Here is a 22,043-nt window from a genome sequence, read left to right as displayed (position 1 = left end):
AATCTTATAAATAATTATATGATATACAATATTTGATGAATTTGAAAATATGTATTAGTGTTAGAAATACTAAATAGTAAAAATTGTAACAAGTAATGAATGAATAGCGTTTATTCGATTATATGCACGACAGCGCTATATCTATATACAATAACGATAGCAGGGGTGGCGCGTGGGCACTAGCGGCCGAAATTCAACTGCAAATTTAACGGGTTAAAAAAAGGGGGCGGGTTTAAAAAAAATACTACATTAAAGTATAAGTCTCGAGGATCATTTTGCGCTTTTGAACGTTCCGAAAGCTTTGGTAGGAGCTAAGATATGAATTTTTAAAGTTGTCAACTTTTAGCCATTTTTTGACCTTAAATCGCCCCTAGCTCGAAAAGGAAGCGTTTTACGAAAAAATGTCAAGACTAAAAGTGTTTATTTTTGCCCAATTTACCTTCGAAAATTGTTTGCAGAGCGTTTTTTTGCAATATTTTTATTTTGCAACTTTTTTGTTAATAACAAATTACCTGCCACTCGGACACAAAGATGTTACTTAGGTTTTTTGTTCGCAATAACTCTATGCATCGATTACAAAAGGTTTCATTCTGGCCTCTCCTCGTGGTCGGTGACCTTGATTTTCTAAGCATCTCTTTAGGGGTGGACCGTTCGTCTATTAATAGGACTAGTGTTGGATATAATAAAAATAGCTGCGTTGTTAAAATATTTTAAGGTCACGTGATTATATACAGGGTGTCCGCGTTTTTTTGTAGCAGGACATTCACAACTTGTACTAAAATTCCTTTTAAAAAAGTTCTATACCTAAACATATATGTATAGATGCGTCGTTTTCGATTTACAGAGTGTTCAAGTTTAAAATGAGAATTGATTTTTTATTCGTAAAACCCCTTTTTAGACTTTGTTGAAACTTGGCAACTTTGTTTGTAATAATAATACTAATTTTCTCACATAATTTAATTTGTCCTATTTTCTCCAGTGGCGTCACAACAAGATAAAAATAGAAAAAAATATGGTACGCCACTGCTTTTTGGTAAGTTTGAAATTTTTCTCAGATTTAGCTATCAAAAATACAACTTTTTTAGTTATTTAATTTTTTTCCTACCTCGCTTTGTTTAGTCAGAAATAAAACATTTTCATGAATAGGTTCGAGATTTGCTTAATTTATTTATTTACTTGTTACAAAGTGTGCCGTGAATATGTCTGTTTTTGAGTTGCCAAGGATTTTTTGTTGGGACCTTACATCCTGCCCAATAGATTAAGCGGTCAATTATTTCTTGAATTTTTTAACTACCCAGCATGATAACATGCTAGACGATGTTCCTTTTCAACAAAGATAGACTCGTTTTTTCAATTAGATAGATGCCCTTCCCATTACTCTTTGGTGGTACGAAACTGGCTGAGTACAGAGTATCCACAGAGATGGGATTCTCACTTTGCCAGATATATATATTTTTGATATGTGTGTACATATTAAACACAAAAGCAAATTTGTGATAAATAACGAGTATCACAATGTCAATACCAGACAAAAACATAATTTCCATGTAGATACCATTTCCACGATTAAATTTAACTACTCGTTTTCCAAACTTTGTAGGGCCTAAAATATTTCATTGTTTACCTGTGGAACTAAAAAATATAAATAATGAGTTTTTATTCAAAAATAAATGTTTGTATTCCGTATTAGTTCTGTCCTTCAATGTAATTTATGTTTGTGTTTGTGTAACTATTCCTATACATGTCTGAAAGGAAAATAAATTATTATTATTATTATTATTAAATAAGATAGAAGGACTTTTACGGCTTTATTTAGGAGCAGTAGATCCCGTCACTTCCTGCGATAAATTTAGAAAACGTAGCTTAAAAACGTAAATCTGATATTTTTAAATCCACTAGAAATGCTCATTAAGCCTACTTGAAACCCCTACTCATTACTTGGTAAGAAGAGAACGCATCTCGCCTTTCCAATTCGCGTAGCACGAAAAAAAAAGTAAAATTAAAATGTACACCAGTTTACACCGAAACGAAGCAAAACGCTAAGCATCCTCCACGAACGTCGCATAAATCATCCCCATGATGATGCACGACTCCCCCCAAATTATAAATAAAACCGCCCCCCACCCCCAGCGACGCCGCGGTGTCCGCGTCGGAATCTGAACCTCATTTTTGATAAAAAGCCGCGGCAACATTTAATAAAGGCCCGCAACGCCTCTAATTCCCGTTTAATTACAATTAGAAGTTTCCTTTTTGTTCGCACTTTCCTCGCCGATGAATATTCCTCAAAATTGTATCGCGCCCGCTTAACGTCGAGCAACAATTTCATTGTCCGACTCGCGGCCCGAAAGGTCAGGGAGAAATTGAATTGTGCCGGAGTGCCGCGGCCCAATTACTCACTCTTTCTGGCCCCCGGGCTCGGGTCGTGAAGTATTAAATTTAAGTGAGTCGATGATGGGCGTAATAAAAATTATATTTGCCAAAGAATACCGAGATATTTCAGAAAATTGCTGCTGCGATTTTTATGAAATCGTTCCCCGTCTTGGATCTTAAAAGTTTCATCGGTATGTACAGCCATGGACAAAAGTAGGTTTCCGGTCCGAAACGAGTGTCTGTATTTAATAAAATTGCTTTTCAAGAGAAATTTACAGTTTTCCGTTGCGACACTTATTTAGGAACACCCTGTATATCAGCAGACATATAAAAAATTTATTGATTGACCGGACTGAGAATAACATTGTCTTTTTCAGAAAATGTACTATTGGCATATTTTTCTAAATGAAGCAAAAGTATGAAATTTTCTTCATTATGGTCAACATATGCGATGCGCAAAGCTACTTTGAATGTCTACAAAAACATCGACATTGGAAAGTATCTAAAATTAAAAGCATTCTTGAAACTGCAATCGAATGAATATCGTGCTAAAAAATTACGCGTTTTGGAAAATGAACAAATTAAAAAATAAATGCAATGATTTTTGCCATAAGCTGGGGCGTGTCATTGTGATGAATTACTAAAAAGTGGGGATATTGAAGAGAAATAGATTGCTGATCACTCTGTCAACTACAAAAACAAAGAAAAAAATCCTATTGAAAGAGAAATATAGTGCAAGACCTACACAAATAGATTTTTTAATATTCAAATGGTAAAGCATATAACCAATTAACAGGAGTTCATACATTTGGGAAAATGCCAACACGAGTTGCTGTGTTTTTCAAATTGAAGGATGCTCACGAACATACCGGACATTGTTTCCGTAGAACTTCAGATGCACTATTAATAAATTCAGGAATTGATATCACAACTTTAAAAAGCATGGTGGATGGAAATTTTTCAACGGTAGCTGAAGACTTGCAAAAAAAATTCCCTACTGCAAGTACATCAAGTGCTGGAAGCGATTTTTTAAATAATTCAGCCTCTTTGAGGATTCAATAGTTCCATCTACTAGTGAAAACACTTCAACCTAGACAGACGAAGTAAATGTTTAAAAACAAACAGTACAAGGGGTATCCCTTACAGGCTGTCCTAATTTCACTATAAATGTTTACAATAAATAAAATTACTTTCGTTAAAGAACACTTTAATTTTTAATTTAGCGGCAGTAAAAATGCTTCTAATGCCTAGACAGTGCATGTGACACTTTAGTGCCTGACAGCTGTCATTAAAACTACGCCTTTAATGTTGATCGGCAAAACAATCATCTCATTTCTATTTGATCAGATTACATTATGTATTTGGGCCTGTAATTACATTTTTGCACGATCAAGCTTTTTTAGTTCACTTACCATGTTTGTTTCTACGACAGTAGGATGCGCTTACTGGTTGCTAAGGCTAACAAAACGGTAAGTAATTCACTTACCGTTCTAGAACGGTAAGAGAATAACTGTCAAAATAGACATTTTCAACATCGCATTGATTTGGAAAGAGTTTTCTAGAATTCAATTTTAAATGTGGGTAATTGATATAAAAGAAAGATGTATTTTAAATCTATTTATTAATGTTGAAATTAAATGTACAGTTTGTACAATTGCTTACAGAAACTGGAGCAGTACGTGTTTTTTCAATTTCTATTCTATTCTAGAACTGTCAATTTCGTCAATTAAGAAAACCGTGACAACAATAAACATCAGTAGATTTCAAAAAACCTGCTTCGCAAATTTATTCAGAAACGTCATTTTTGACGTTACATAAAAAATTAAATACGTATATATAATTTCGTTTTCATTTATTGCGTTCGCGCAAAAAATAGTATAAGCATCACGAACGTTAAGAGTTATACCGTTCTCAGACAAAATTGGAGGCTTCGTTTCGCTCAGCCTCCAAACATTGTCTTCTAACGGTAAATTACCCTTACCGTTCTTAATGGTTAATATACTATTGTCTAAATTATACGCTAATAAATTCCTCAACAAGGTTACCACACTTTCAAGTACCAATATACTAACTAGTTAAGTGTATATTACAAAATCAGATCAGGTGTTTCGTGTTTGATACACAACTATTCATTCAAGTATCAGGGGGCGTAGCTCAGATGGTAGAGCGCTCGCTTAGCATGCGAGAGGTACCGGGATCGATACCCGGCGCCTCCATACTTTTTTTTTAATTATACATTTTCATGTACCGTGGGTGGAAAGTCTATATGAATAACGTTTTAATACAAAATTTATAAAGTGTTTCAAACTCTATCTACAACATACGTGACTAGAATCGGGATGCGAGTTCGTTCTACTAGAAAATATATCTTTGAAGTTAGTTATATTTATCGGTACGTGGTTTTGCATTCCCGAGATACCTACCTGTTATTGCTTTGAAGTTTTCTGCTACGTATAATATATATTCTTGATACAATGAAGTTCTCGGCTTCTACAAAACCACATCTCTACCCCCAACTTTGTGGCGGTCCTTTTCTACACACATGTCATAATCCTTCAGCCTTGTTAGAAAGTATTAATTCAAATAAAAATATCTTTAGGTGGATCGGGTACGAAAAAATGAATATTTAATATAGGTTCTTCAGGAAATGCTATTATTACAATCGAATTATGGGTGAAAAAATGCAAATGGTAAGACCAATGAAACATAGACATTTACATGAATCGTTAATTAATAGTTGAGAGGAAGAAAAAAAGTAGGTTACCGTAGATTTCACAGAGAAATAAATTATCAAACATAAAAGGTTCTGACTTGTCCTCCGCCAAGTAATAAACGAGAAGGAGTAACGACAACAGCGCAATAGTTAGAATGAGGGTAAGTGGCGGGAAATTTAAATAAACGTTTCGATACACAAATTAGTCATTAGAAATGGATTACATTCAATTTGTGTTTATTTGTATAATTCAATAATAAAATAAAATGGGAAATTTTCAAATGAATTTTTTTATTTACAACGTACCATTAACTGTCACTACAAAAAGTGAATAATACAGTTTATATGCTAAACAATGAAATATTTATATCACAGTGCTTATAACAATTTTATGCATTTTGACAAATTATGACATTTTTAATATCATTTTTCATTTAAAATTTAACATTTCAATATTTTCAGTATATTTTTTAGAATATTTTTGGATGCAATAATATCGTATGACAATATAGAATATAATACTGCATACATCAAATTATATTATACTTTCATAGATGCAATCGCTTTAAACCCTTGTCTTATATGGAACATTTGTATTCACAGAAGTGCATCATAGGTAGTATGCTACTTATTTATGTACCTAACTAAATAATATTTAAACTTTTCCACGCGAATCACTTCGTGATCACAGTTTGTAGAATCTAAAATACATAAAAATTCTTTGTAAAAAGAGCGGTGTATGCCCTTAAACACTGTGCGGAGGTTCTGGCTCCACAATCTTCTCTTCAACAGCTTTTTCCTGCTTTTATTTTCTGATCTGTTTCCCAAGCACTCGTACATTCTTTTGGTCACAAATTTTCCTTTGTAGCGGCTCTGTTTTTCATCCTACATTTTATACGTTAAAGCTTTCAGCTGTGCTACCGATCAGAGAGCATAATGTACTATATATCAGCGTTGCCAGACGTCCCGATTTTGAACCCAAAATTAAATGTTCCGCTTTTCCCGCTCTTGTTTTGTTTTTTCTTTATTAGGCATCAATTATTTTCTTCAGGTCTGTTATTAAATAGATATTTCCTGATTACGCCCCCCACTTTTTTTAGACATCGATTATTTTGAAGACGATTTGTTTCCCAGATATCCTGAGACCTTTTTTACAAATTCGTAGTATGTCCCGTTTTTGGACGACGCTTTTTTATTCAAAAATTTTAAAATCCCACTTTGCCCGAAAAAAAATCTGACAACGCTGACCTATATACATGACAAGGACTGCCAACTTAGAAATAATAAACTGAGCATACGCGTGCGCTGTTGCCAAGTTTCTATTGCTACTGTTGGCATGTATTTATACATATTAGGTAAAAAATATTAATTAAGACATGCAAATATATTATTTTAAGTATTATTTTTTGCCGGTTGCGTCCGATATATCAGTTTCTGACCGCCAACTATTAACTACAGTGGTAGAATCACCCCTTCCCCGTCGGTCGCCCGTCTCCTGGCTAGTTATGCTCGTGCGGAATGAGTTTCCCGACACGCTTTTATGCCCGCAATAAACGGATATATGGCTGTTATCGCCGTAGATTGCATTCGACTCCCAATTTCCCCTCGCGCGTCGTTTGATCCGTTCTTCTTTAGCCGCGACTGCCGTCGCCTTCACACACACACTCGCGGGGTGGCCCCATTCATATCCGCCCGCTCGCGCTCGAATTCCTCGGCGTAATTACATTCAGGCATCGCCCAGGACCGAGGACGGTTCCTTCGCCGATATGAGTGGGTTTATTAAGCGCGTTTCGAGGTAATATCGCGGCAACGTGTGGGTCCTAAAATATATACACGGTAAAAAAAAATTAAAGGAGCAGAAAAATTTCCAAACTTTTTTCAGTGATTTTTGACAGGCTTAACTTCGTGAATAGTGGTCGTACCGAGAAAACAAAAGAAGCATCTTGAAGCTTGAAGATTCTAGTTTTGAAATCTTGAGATGAGAAACCACCACACTCGGCGCAATCAAAAGAAATAATGCAAAATCGAACGGAAGATGGGTTTTAGAAACCTGAATCAATCCTCTTCAAGGCCTTTTGCTAAGTTTGAGAAAAAAAAATGTTTATGAAAAAGTGCAAAACATGACTGGTGCTTTGGAAAAATTGAGGATTACTTTGTAGATATTGGGAAAAGTACCAATGTTTGTAGGTTTTTTTTAGCTCGATACATGCCCATTAGGCCTGAAAATTTTGACATCGATCGGTAGAACCGTTTTCCTTTCCTGAATCGTCAGTTTTATAAAATATTAAAGAAACAGGTTTATTGCTCCTTAAACATCAATTAATAATTAAGACGAAACAAATTTTGTTTGCGTTATTTTTCTCACAATTTCACGTTAAATACTCATCAAAAAAAAAAATTCAAAATTTTGAAAAAATAAATTTCAAAAATTTTTTTAATTTTTTTGCCTTATTTTCAATTTTACACTGAAATTTTCAAAAGTGGAGAAAAAACATTATTTCATGTTAAATACGTCCAAACATGGAAAAAAAAATCCAAATTTTGAAAAAAAATTTAATTAGTTTTTAATTTTTTTTGAGTCCTCTTATTTTCAATTTTACAATGAAAATTTCAAATATGGAAAAATAAAATTCAAAATTTTGCGAAAAAAAAATTAATTTTTCAATAATTTTTTTAACTTTTTTGCGTATTCTTATTTTCAATTTTACACTGACAATTTCAAATGTGGAGAAAAAAATTATTTCACGTTAGATACTCAAATATCAAAAAAAAAATCAAAATTTTTAATTAATAAAATTTTTCAAATTTTTTAAATTTTTCTGTCCTCTTATTTTCAATTTTACACTGAATACTTCAAATGTACAGAAAAAAATATTTCACGTTAAATACCTACTCTCAAATATCGAAAAAAAAAATTCAAAATTTTGAAAAAAAATCAATTTTTCAAAAATTTTTCAAAATTTTTTGCGTCCTTATTTTCAATTTTACACTGCAAATACTTCCAAATATGAGAAAAAAATCCAAATTTTGAAAAAAAAAAATTAATTCAAAAATTTTTTATTATTTTTTGAGTCCTCTTATTTTTAATTTTACACTGAAAATTTCAAATGTGGAGAAAAAAATCAAAATTTTGAAAAAAAAAATTTACAAAATTTTTAATTTTTTTTGTCGTTATTTTCAATTTTACACTGAAAATTTCAAATGTACAGAAAAAAAATATTTCACGTAAAAAAATATATATTACTCACCAATATCGAAAAAAAATTCAAAATCTTGAAAAAAAATAAATTTTTCAAAAAATATTTTAATTTTTTTGCGTCCTCTTTTTTACAATTTTACATTGAATATAATTTTTTTAAATGTAAAAAAGTTTCAATTTTTTTTCGATATTTGATGAGTATTTAACGCAAAATTGTTAGAAAAATAAAGCACAAAAATTTGTTTAATCATGATTAATTGATGTTTAAGGAGTAATAAACCTGTTCCTTTAAGTTTTTATAAAACTAAAGGAAAATGGTTCAACAGATCGATTTCAAAATTTACAGGCCTCATGGTAATGTATTGAGTTAAAAAAAAACCTACAAACATTGGTATTTTTCGCAATATTTGCAAAGTAGTCGATAATTTTCCAAAACAGCAGAAAAAGTCAATTTTTGCCTTGCATTAGGTATGTATTTCTTTTGATTGCGCCCGAGAATCAGACTTCTCATCTCAAGATTTCAAAATTAGAATCTTCAAGCTTCAAGATGCTTCTTTTTTTTTCGAGATACGACCATTATTCACGAAGTTACAGCCTTTCAAAAATCACTAAAAAAATTTTTCTGCTCCTTTAATTGTTTTGCCTAGTTTACTATTTTTTCCCCTACATTGTGTATCCTTGAAAGAACGGCGATATGGTAAAATCATTTTGGAGTTTCTTGTACAGGATAGGATGTTAATTAAGTACGCCGACAAACTTCAAGGGATGGTTTTTTGAGTGATTTTAAACAATAAAGGTTATATAAACATGGGTCTGCAAATCGATAGTTTTCAAGATTACAGGGTGTTGAAAGTCACAGTATCTCCGTCACTGGTAAAGTGACATGTATACTAATTATTTTCTTGCAACCTCAACAGCAGGCTTTAAATTATTGATATATCAAAAGCTTTTTGGTATAAAATGACCCAAGAAACATCTGCGTGAAGTTAATAACATAAATTTAAAAAACTTCCTGTATCATGTTTGCAAAACAAAATAACAAAATTTTTACTTCTCTAATTTGAAAACGGAAGACTAATGTGGTATCAGAAATTTTCTTCAGATTTTGCCTAAGAACTTTGATCGTTCTTATGCACCTGGAAATCGTCCAAAATATGTTACATTGCTCGCCGCTTGATTGCGATAGAAGCGAGAAGATACACCACTTCACGGTTTCGCCATTCCCACTTCTAAAAATAGGCGCCTCATTTGTAAATATAGATGTAGATTTATTTGTGTAGCAGTGCCATACCATTATAACAAACATAATGAGAATAACGAAATCTAAACCTGAAGAACTGTGGAAATTTCGCCCCAGTTCTTAAAATTTTTGGCAGCAGCTTGTCTTGTAACATTTCTATTTCTTAAAAGACCTTAATATAATGTGTATATGACAGGAGTCAGGGCAACTTATTGTAACAATAAATAACACTAAAGGATTTTTTGGAACGTGAAGTAAAAACATTATATTATTATAAAAGTTGTTGCAACAACAAAGTATACCAAATAATTATCCTTTTCGGAAGTGCGTCCAAATCAAGATTACCTGAGCTGGATAAGGACGTATCGACAAAACAGTGTTTGGGAACTACGGGCCGAGGGTTAATTTGGGAGATGCTTTCCGTGTCTACATCATATTTGTAAGGAGTTTAGGAAGGATCAGGTCATATCGTGCCTGGGGTAATTTAAGCGTCAGTTATCCTTTCCTCGTTTCGGGATAAATCACTTAAAGCAAGGAACATTGAAATTAAATGAAACGTAATGATATTTTCCGACAATGAATTTCACTTTCTACCGTCTAAAATTAATGCCGCTAATTAATAATATAAAAAGCAAGACTAAGAAAAAAATAAATTCGGGAAATTCCTTTAATGCGAGATACCAGTGGCGTATAAACCGACGTATCAAGTAGGCTCGTTTCTCACATATTTCCAATAATTTTCTTCATAAGTTTTTTTTTTAAATATTTAACACGCGGATTCTCGTAAGAAATGATCGATTTTTCTCGGATATTTCTAGAAATGTATCGATTTTTAGTAAATGTCACTTTGATGGCTAGAATTATTCGAATGTCATTAATGAATCGATTAATTATTACTAAAAATTTCAAAGAATTAATAGCAGTGTTTTATTTACCTGTGATCTTCGTTAATCTCATTCAAATGACCAATCAGCAATCAGTATAACTTAGATTAGCTAAGATCTTAGATAATTATCAGTTATATACGATTAAAAAGTCAAAGTGACTGGAAGTCATCAACGGAGGCAGAATTTTATGTAGAAAAGTAGATTCAAAACAATCAAGTTTTGCGCAGTGAGACGCATAGAATCCTTATTGAAAATTGTGTTAATTGTAAAACAGTCAAATTTTAATAAATTACTAATGTTCTCACTTTTTAACTGAAACCGTACAATAGAAATGTTTACTGCACAAGCTCTTATACAAGCCACTTTTACAGGCATACAGACGTAGAAATGTGTCACTTCTAACACGATCCCAAATAATTGAAATTCAAGTGTGTGATTCGACAAAAAATCTATTACACCCTGTATTTCAGATACATGAAGGTAGTTCATAAATAAATTCAATAACGTTAAATAAAATTCACTGAACTAAATATATTAAAAAATATTTTCTACCGTTAACACCAATTTCTAGAAGCAATCTGACACTTTCCTTCCACCTAGACGTCCTTCAAGTTTTATTTATTCAAATATGACCTTTCCTGGGACCTATGTCACTCGAAATTCATGAAATCTTTATAAGGGTTTCCAAATTTAACTACTCGCCCTCCTATACATGAACATAAACAATAATTTTGGAAAAATCTTTACGATTAAATAATTATTTTTAATGTTCCAACAAATCGGACTTAAGTGACAACACCCCAAACAGGCAAGACTATGCGTATCCATCTCTAATAGAACAATGTTGACTTACATGTGCTAAATCAGAAGTGGGATGATGATTAACCACCACTGTACACTGATAAAAATAATTCATAGACTTTTTTTCAACATAAATTGTCTTTTTACATTTTTTTTATTTACAGATTTGGTTCATACTCTTGAATTTGTACATTCAACTGCTTTCTTTTTGTTAAAAAGCGAAGTGAGTGCATCACGTGACTTCATCCAGACTGACTATGGAAATTCTGACAGTTCCTAAATGAATTTATGAAAAACAAATGAAGGACGTTTCCAGAATACCATGTTATATGAATTCTTTTATGGCAAATTGTATGTTTATACTAAAATTGTCCTTAAATCTGAAAATAGTACCTTATTCTACACTTTCCAAGGTACCTTTTGATATATCCTTCTTACGTTCGATTTTTTTTTTAAGTATTGGTTTATCGTTACTTTCATTTATTAAAAACCAAACACATTTAAAATTATTTTTCCTACAGAAATATTATGCTTACAACTACTTTTATACAAAACCTACAACTGTTTTTCTAATGTATCGCTTTTATTGAGTGTTTTTATGTGTTGTCATTTCAGACTTGTTTTCCTATATATATTTTTTTTATTACATTCAGATCACCAATGGAAATATTTACTGAAATTGTCTGTTAATGTGCCAATTTGGTCTACCTATTTGATATGCTATTTATGATTATTCCATGCTGTTTGGTTATTTTTGGAAAATTTCGAGTGTCATTTACGCTAGATATTAAATTGAATCCTGTGCTCTGTGTTATGAAATAGTGTTTCTATAATGTAATAACTTTTCGTGTTTTGGTTGTCATCTGTCAAATTTATTATATGAATTTCTATCCAAAATAATCAATTTATTTTGTAAGTGTTACTGACTTTGTTAATTTAAATCTGTTGTATCAAGTTTTTTACTATACTAGTATTATAAGAAATTTCTTTATATAACAAGTTTAACAATAACATTATGTACCATATGTTTTTATGTATAATTCAAAAATTTATATGGACCTTTTAAAATTTATTTGAGGTTATTTTCTCTTACGTATGTCATATTTTACCACTTTGGAAAAATATAAATATGTAAAAGACCATTCTTTGTAGAAATTAACAACGGAATAAAACATAGATTTTTTTCTACTTAATGTAGTCTCTTTGTAAAATTATAAAGTGTAAAATTATGTGGGTAATGTAACATTTCTTGCATACTATAATCTTACATTAATAATTACAAGGAAGGTTATCGTGTAACCGATTTCAAGACTTCGCTATGTTGTAGAGGACAATAAAATAAGCGACACGTATATTTTCCAGAAGAAAAGAAATTATACAGTACTGGAAAACATTAAAGGAACAAAAAATTTGCATGAATTTTTTAGTGATCTTCGAAAGGCTGTAGTAAGTCTCTCTAATTTCAAGATCTTTAGATAAAAAAATTTTTGAGCTACGGTTATCGAACAATCAAAAGAAATACATCGATTTTTTTTTCTAGGACTCCATGAACTCTGGCAAATTATTTCATACTCAATCAATGCAGAGGTCAGTTAGCTCATTTATTCAGTTTCAATTTGATTTTTGAAAGGTCTCCATGCGACTATTGGTATCGATGATTGAATGAAAAATAACACTTTGTTTTTAATCATCCATATCTCTGCAAGAAATTATTGCACAGTAAACTCAAAGGCAGTTTCGAAAACTTGAATAAAGTCTCTACAAGAACATGTAAAGGTTTTCACTCTTGACATCGATTTGAAAAAGGTGCAAAAAATATTTTTTATAGTTTTTTAGAAAATGCACCGCTAATTTACAAATATTTATGAAAAGAAACTTTTACAGTTGAATATACCCACAATAACCCTGTACATTGACGTTTGATGCATCAACTGATGAATTTCTGAAATTTTCAAAAGAAATTTTCAAAATTTTTTAGATTTTTTTTCTTCTTAAATCTTAAAACTAGAGATTTAAAGCTTCAAATTTTTTTTTACTATCTCGATACCAGTGGCGGTTTTACCATAAGAGCTGCGGAGCTGCAGAACACATAAAATTTTATGTATTTAATCATATTAAATATCAACAAAATATTTAAAGAATCCAAATGTACTCGCGCTAAAATAAATCTAGGAGCTTATATTATTATTTATTGCGACGCGAGCTACGCTCCTTAATATATGCAACCTCATATACACAATGTGTGGACAGCGAACAATTATATGCGTCCTTTGTTTTTATTGGCTGATCAGGCACGTGATCCAGTACACGAAATAGGGGCTTTTGCGGCTGCAATAGTGACAGCCACTGCGCTGCAGTCTGCAGTAAATGCAGTAATATTTCGTACGTGGTATGTGGTGGTTTATTTCTGCGAGCGGCACGTGTGAACGTTTAGGCGTCTACGGATATTATAGTTATTAAAATGAATAGCGTTTCGTTTAAAAAAAAAACTTTATTTGGTTCTCTGCCTTACGAGGATAAACTAAAAATAAAAGAAGTAAAAGTTATAAAAAAACAATAATGTATACACAAAAGCAGAGTGGGTGTGCGGGTGTGATTTAAAATATTCACTGTTTTGTTTTCCGTGCTTACTTTTCGGTGGGGATAAAGCATGGACAATATACAGTGTGAAAGATTTAAGTCATTAAGTCCTTAGGTAAAATAAACATAAGAAGTCAGTTAGATTCTGCATATTGGGATAATATACGGATACATATGAACAGGTAATGAAAAATCGTCATGTATTATTTAAAATCATAGATTGCATAAAATTTTGCGGAGCTTTCGAATTAGCACTTCTCGGACACGACGAGACAGAAAATTTGGACAACCCAGATGTGTTTCGTGGACTCATAAATTTTAGTGTAGATCTTGAAGACATTTTAAAAGAACATCTAGCCACATTGGTATGACCGGGATTTTCTGTGATTGTACCGGGAATTAGCTGTATGGTCCCGGATTTCAGATTTGCACGTATAACTCCCGGAATATAATATAATGTACATATATATAAAAAAAGATAAAGAAATAATCATAACACGCCGAGGAAAATTAAAATTCGTTGAATCGTTGGTAAATTTCACAAACGATTTTTTTTTATAAACAATATTCAATAATTTAATAAATTATATTTAGTTTATTCGAATTTATTATACCATCAGTAGGTAATTCGTAAATGGATATTTCAAAAAGGTATCAATTTCAAAAATCTTTCTTGTGAAAATCTGTATTTTTTTTATAAATTCATTGTTCCTTGAAATTCAGAAATGCCAGGAAAACACGTGACCTTGAAAATTTTAAAATTTTTCGTCTGCGACACCATTTAGAGACTCCGGGCACTTGACATCCCGGAATTCAATTCAACAAATGTAACAACCCTAAGCAGAACACATTCAATCAATGATCACGTGCCGCCACTGCTCGATACCACCATTTTTCACTGAGAAGCAGTCTTTCAAAAATCACTAAAAAATTCATGGAAATTTTTTGTTCCTTCAATTTTTTCCAGTAGTGCACGTGTCTCGTATTTTTTGTCCTCTACAACATAGCGAAAATTATTGAAATCGGCGACTGACACTTAGTGAGATGTCAAGATAACCGACGATTTAATGTATTTAAATCTACATAAAATTTTTATGAGCGCACGAAGAAGCAGTACCGAGTTAAATTTCGCAGCGATCAATCTTATTCTACACGTTTGCAACGCTCTGCGCTAAAAAAGACTCGTTACATTTGCCGACAACTACCCGACAACCGCTTCCAAACCGACTAACAGCCCGCCGCCTCTTCTAAAATTAGCCGCACTCGTTTCACGCGTTAAAGCACTCCCGAGTAACTTTTCGGCTTAAGCGGATCACCATACGGTTAGGAAGTTTGTAAACGTTTACATTCACCGGGCTGCATGATGCGGTCGCGGAATGCCGGCGACGCTTGCAACTTTAAATTGCAGCGTCGCCGTCGCCGGGTCCCCGTCCGCACGTATACCTACGTAATTAGAGCGAGGTCCTTGGCTAATTTCTAATTTCTGACAGTGGTAGTTAACGCGCATAGTTGCACGCTGTTTGTTTAAATATGAGGCTCGTACCGCACCGCGGTGTTTACTTAGTGAGACGCAAATAACGATATTTTGGTGTATAGAATTAAAAGGTGTTGTTTAAAATGACAAATACAGCTACAGCATAAACAAAATTCACTCAATTTTACTCAATGCATCTTTTCTGGGGTTCAGGGCTATTCTACGAATTCGTAAATATGCACATTGTTATTTTTTCGTCGAGCTACCCCAGTTTAAATTAAAAAGAAGTTTCTACGATGAATAGAAGCCGAGATATTGCAAAATTTTACAGCGCGCATCAATTTGAACTTCAAGTCTTAGGTAATGTTTATAAACAATTGCGCTACGATTTTTTTTATAAAAATTCTTATCTTGACTCCTGTTGGTCGTGGAGGGTGCTTTTTTAAAAAAAAATGTATTTTTTGCCAGCATCCATTGCATCTATTTTCGGTGAGGTAGCATAAATAGCAACCATTTTATTCAAATTGTTTATAAGCGAAAAGCGCACGGTTTCTTAATGCACAATTTGAGAATGTTAATGTCAAAAAAAACGGTGATATTTTTTAATAGGTCGCTTAATTACGTCTTTAAGATTACAAAGACGCTTTCAGAATCATGTTTGGTTGAAAATTAAACTTTTGGAGCCTCCGTTATAAACAAATTGAATTGTGCGAAAACTATTGCATCTACAGCGCCCACTTTTGGCACACTTTTAAAGTATGACAAAACCCTCAACTTGTCATAGGTTTTATAAAATTTTAACAATAAATGCGATAGTTATAAACAAATTAAAAAATGGGCACCTTTCTTGTTTTTTGCAATAACTTTTTTGTTTATTATCCGATTTTAATTTAACAAGGCTCATTTTGTAGATAAGTTTATTCCCTACAAGTTGTATGAGAGTCACTTTTCGCTAAAATTGATGGTTTTCCTTGCAAAGTGAAAAAACTGTTTTCCTCACTTATTTGTTTAAATAGAAGTTAGCAATTAAAATTTTTTGACTCACGAGATGAGAGATGTCTTCTATTATGTTCCTTTAGACAATTTTACAATAATAACGCGGATAGGAATTTTTGCGAGTTTCTCTTTTTTATTCGCTAATTTTCCTGGTTTACATTAGGTTATCTCGTGACTGTGGCGTGGTGGATGGCAGTATGGCGTATGGTGTGCTTTGGAATCGGACAAGTATCGGTTTATCTGGTTATTCTAGTGAAAATTGTATTTAAATGCAGTGATTTAATTACAATAATTAAAGACAATACATTAACGCTCGATTAATATTTGGTTAAATAAACGAATAGTTAAATTGCAATCTATAATTACGTATTTGTAACGTACAATATAGGTTATGGCAATCTATTCGTCCGATCAGTTCACCAATTCCTTTAATAGAGGCCTAAAATATTGTCTCTAAAACAGATCTGTGTAGAAACCAATGTGGAAGCTTAGTAGTTTTACTTTAATACAATGATGTTTAAATTAAAATTTAAAGATAATATGAAACAAGTCTGAGTAAAAAATTGCTCAATAATAGTTAAATTTAAATCATTTTAGAGAAAATGCCAACGCTAACGAAGTATTTCTATGTATTTTGAATATATACTTACAGATTTTCGAGATCTACGATTTTATTTATATTTTTGAAGTATGTACTTTGAAATTTTTAAGATAATTTGAAGAGTTTGAGATATTTCGAGGTACTTGTATTTCGACGAATTTGGAAATTTTCCAAGTTTTATACAATATTTCTAGATTTACCGATGTATTTCGAAGTTTCCGACATATTTCAACGTATTTAGGGGTTTTCGAAGTATTTTGAGATATTTCGATGGAAATACAAGTCTTCGAATAAGCATACGACATAAAACATAAAACACACGACAGAAATGAGACAATCCCCAAGTCTAAAGCCAAAGACTGTGCGGCTACACTTGAAAAAACCCGGACAAACACCCATTATCAATCGACATTGCCAGTGCCGACGCCAGGGATCGAACCCGGACCAGAATAGGAAGTCTGGCCGATAAATGCTTGCCTTCGCACTCTCAACGTGGCGAATAATTTTTATGTATTTTTTTTATTATTCAGTCTGAAGTTTTTACCTATTCTATTTTGTGTATTCTGCATTTTTTATATAAATTTTCATAGTTTTTTTTTTCACAATGGACTGGAGGAAGATTTGTGCATTCTGAATCTACTTTGACGTATATTTTCAGTATTCTCAAACCGTTTTGATATACTTCGACATGTTTCGCAACTGTTCAGGTGTTTCCTTTGAAAAATTCTTCCACGAATTTGAATCCTTCACATACAATGTGAACTTTGAACTCGTACATAATGTTTGATAATGTGCACCTCGATCTGTCTACGTTATTTTGATACGTCTTCTTTCTACAAAGTGAATAGCTCTTTTTAGTCCCGTTTGCAGCACAAGTTATGCAAACAGCTCCGTACAAATTTCTCGGTCGGGCGCTGTTCGTTATCGCCCAAACAGACCTTCACAGCACAACACTTCCGCATTAAAGCGTCACTTTGCACGTTAAATTTGGAAATGCAGGCAAGTAATACAGCTGACATCACACCCCCCGGTCGATACCCTAGTCACGAACGTATTCGATCAACAATAGGGGCTCAGATTCTATTTTAACAGGCGGGTGATAGCGAAAAAAGCAACTGAACGTGAATATTTATCGGCGGTGTGAGCAGGTGCACTAATCAATCACAGTTCACTAGGTCTTAAATAGGGACAATACGCGGCGCGTTAGTAACGGGTTATAATTAAAGTCACATTCCTGAAGAACGGGATGTTGAACAAAATGATTTATCTCAAAAATATCTTAAAGTACTTGTAGAAAATATAATTTTAAACAATAAAAAAAATACAACAGACAAAAGTAAATTGTTATATTGTTTGAGAACAGTCGTACATTAACGTATATAGCTCGAGAGTGAAAAATGAATGGTCCCTTTTTACTTGGGGACCTGTATATATAAGTTCTAGCTAAACTGTTTATAATGTCAGCACATTCCAAATCTAAGGCGGTCGGGCCTCGATGTTTGGGATGACGCAACCGCAGCGTAGCTAACATACTCTACGATCACGTGGTTTGTAACCATTAATGAAGGCTCTGCATTATACAGGGTGATTCAGTCATAATGTCATTAATTTTAAGAGCAGATAGAGAAAAATGAGTATAATACGATGGCGTGATTAAAAAAAAATTTAAATGCATATTTAAGCTGAAAAAAAATATTTTCAAATCATTATTTAACCCCCTTTTCAGGCTGTTACTGACCGGCTGACGTCACAATATTATGCACGGCTACGATATGAACCTATGAACAACGCGCCCTAGATGCAACGTTGCCATATTTATATATTTTCGCTCATATAAAGACAATAAATAAACGGTTTTGCTCACGTCAGCCAATAATAATTTAAAATGCTATAAATTATTTTTTATTTATGCAATCAACATATTAAATTGTTATTGTTGCCCAGCAAGAACCTCGAGGTCTGAGCATGCCTTGCCAAAAATCAGTTTTTATTAGCATCATAATTTTAATATTTTAACAACATTTGCTGTAAGCCCGAAGGGGAAGGTTTTCAAACAATTCTACTAAAAATTAGTAACGCGGCCCATTCAGATGTTCAGGTAGAAAATGCGGCCCAATTAAACGATCGCCATTGACATTGACACCGAATCTCCTCTGAAAGCTATACCACCGACGAGTAGTGTGCGGGTAGTAGTGTGTTTCATCTGACCAAATGTGACTATTATGGCTGCAAAGAAATTAGCTGTTTCACTTTAAATAAGATTTAATATTGAAGTTACAAAACCCCAAAAGTTCAAATAATTTAAATTTCATTTCATAACCATTTCAATTTCGTTACAGAAATAATGTCATAAAAAACCAACACTCACTAGATAAATTATAAAGAGAGGATAAATTGTATGCAGTATTTAAATATTGACTGCAATTAGAAGAGAGACTTGTATATTCCATAAAAAAACAATGGGACGGAGACAAATAAACAACTCGGTACGTCGTGTTTCCGACCTAGGGTAACCTGTGGTTCAGTAACCTTTTAACCCAGTTTTAATTTGCACACGTGCACCATATAGTCCAGGAGCCCGATGTGCAAACAACTTATTCTTAAATATTTGACCTCTTGAATCCAAAGAAACTTGGTCGCAAAGCCTGAAAGTGGTCAGTTTAATTGTTATCAACAAATTAAATGTTTAAATGGCTGTAAAAAGTTTATTTTTATAGCTAGTACAATTTATTCGCTAATAGTTACGTTTTCTCATAACAAATATGTATTTTTTTGGAAATTAAAAAAAATTAACTTTAACCAAAGTTATTGCAAATTTAGTGCAAATTTCTTACATTTTCCGTCTCCGTGCGCACTAATTTTACCATATCTGGTTCTAAGTTCCATTTATTTATTAATTTATTTAATAATTAATGGCATCTTAGAAAGTTGTGAAATTTCAACGAAAATGCCGGTTTTAATTGTTTATAAGGTTTTTTTTATTATTCAACTTCGACGAAAAGCCAAAAAAGTTACCGGATATTGTTCTTTGCATTCTAACAATCAAGCAAGGCATGAAATCATTGTTAGGATGCGAGGAACAATAACCGGTAACTTTTTTGGCTTTTCATAAAAATTGAATAACAAAAAAAGTTTTATAAACCAATAAAGCCAACATTTTCGTTGAAATTCCACAACTTTCTAAGCTGCCATTAATTTTTAAATAAATTAATTAATCAATGGAACTTACCTATCTTGTAAAATAAAGTTTAAGTTTTAAAATGAGATGTGCGTCTCAATCCGTCCAATTGAACCAGAGATATGGTAAAATTGGTGCGCGCAGAGACGGAAAATGTAATATATTTGCACTAAATTTGCAATAACTTTGGTTAAAGTTAATCTTTTTTTAATTTTCAAAAAAATATATGTTTGTTGTGAGAAAACGTAATAATTAACAGATAAAAAATTGTACTAGCTATAAAAATAAACTTTTTACAGCCATTTAAACATTCAATTTGTTAACAACAATTAAACTGACCACTTTCAGGCTTTGCCACCAAGTTTTTTGGTTTCGAGAAGTCAAAATACTTAAAAATAAGTTATTTGCAGCCGTGGAATTCTGTTTGGCTACGGAAACCTATCTGGCCCCTAGCCCCTAGACTAATACGAGTGTAGTAGCAAAAAGTTGTCGGTCTTTTATCAAAGGAAAATCGTATCAACAAATTTAATTTAAAATCTAAAATACCGGCTATGTTTTCGTAGTAGCTGTAGTCGCCCAGGTGCATCGAGTGTACGAAGCGGTCGGTTATATGTCAAATACTAACCTGGCGAGCTTGAACCTGAACTTGGCAACGCTGTTCCTTTAGCCGACAACTGTTCGTGATATTACGTTACAAAATTTTCCGAGCATCCGGGCATCGGCAGGGCAGCCCTCGTAGTGGGAGTTATGGGTTGATTTCCTTCATTTTTAAAAGTCGAGTAAAAATTTTTTTTTCCGATTTTCTGTCTTTATTAAGCCTTCCGAATACGTGGTTAAAATTAATGACATTATGACTGAATCACCCTTGTATGTACGAAAGCCGTGATAAAAAGACCTATTTAACTTAAACGCTGGGAATTTGTCAAACGCATACACACGACTCGACGCGAGGGCCTAAAATATTTATCCTGAAAAATGTTGGCCGCTCCTCATAAAAGTACAAAATCAGATTATATGCCCGCATTAAAATATTATACACTCCGGCGGAGAGAAGGACGGGGGGAGAGGGCCGACGCGGTCGTTAAATATGGACGAAGCACCCTCGTCGCGGCAGTTCGCGTGTACAAGGCGTTGGGAAATTCTTCCCGCTGAATAAGACAAATGTGGAAGCCGAGTCGCGGTCTAATCAAAATTCGGCCGACGCGGGGGTCCCATTAGGGAAATATGAACCTGATGATTTATGTCGCAACGCAAGAAAAAGGTGTCTACGCAAATGGTTAAAAATCATTTTCATAAAATTACTTATGTACACGGGAAGAAATCCCACAGAAAATGTGTACAATAAATTGGTAGCCTAAAAACTGTTTATTACAAATATCTGGTTTTCTTCAATGAAGCCATCGGTTTACAATTTTTGTAGATGATATTTACTTGAAAATGATTAAAAATCGATATAATGTGTTGACTTTTTACAATATTACAATTTTTATACGAAAAAAAAAAAAAACGTGAATAAATTGACCATCATGTTTTAGAAGAATACAGGGTGTCTCATAATTAGCTGCCAACCCTGAACAGGCCGATTCTATGATCAAAACTAAGTAAAAAAGTTCATGTGAACATGGGTCCGGAAATGCTTCCTAAGGGCACAGGGACCCATTGAAGAGGGAGGAATGGAAATAATTTTTTGCAATATCTCAATCGCGTTGTGATAAATTAATGAAATTTGGTATACACAGCTAAATTTTGATGAGCAATTTGATGGACTAATCCATTTATTTCCACAAGGTCCATTGGGGTGGGTACGGGGGGGCCCTTGGTACTTTGCGTGTGTAACTTTTTCATCTTTGACTTTTTAACAAATTGGACAGCAAATTCCGTTTTCCCGAACTGTTTTACGTTAAAAAGGTACTCTTGTTTCAAATCGTTATCTTTAACGGTTTCTGAGAAAATCGCTCTTGAATTAATCCCACTTTGGTCAATTTCATAGTAATTTAAACAAAA

General features: G+C 33.0%; 1 protein-coding gene and 1 non-coding gene across 2 annotated transcripts in view; one reads left to right on the top strand and one right to left on the bottom strand.

Annotated features, from left to right (window-relative positions):
• Positions 1–22,043, bottom strand: part of LOC108906375 (liprin-alpha-2-like) — a 298,472-nt gene that overhangs the window by 119,379 nt on the left and 157,050 nt on the right. The window lies entirely within an intron of this gene.
• On the top strand, positions 4,514–4,586 carry Trnaa-agc. Its single transcript has one exon. It is a non-coding gene; the product is annotated as a tRNA-Ala (tRNA).

The sequence above is a fragment of the Anoplophora glabripennis genome, unplaced genomic scaffold, assembly GCF_000390285.2.
Source record: "Anoplophora glabripennis isolate ALB-LARVAE unplaced genomic scaffold, Agla_2.0 scaffold139, whole genome shotgun sequence".
Classification (NCBI taxonomy): domain Eukaryota; kingdom Metazoa; phylum Arthropoda; class Insecta; order Coleoptera; family Cerambycidae; genus Anoplophora; species Anoplophora glabripennis.
The sequence above is the reverse complement of the archived record's forward strand: the minus strand, read 5'-3'. Positions and strand labels throughout refer to the sequence as shown.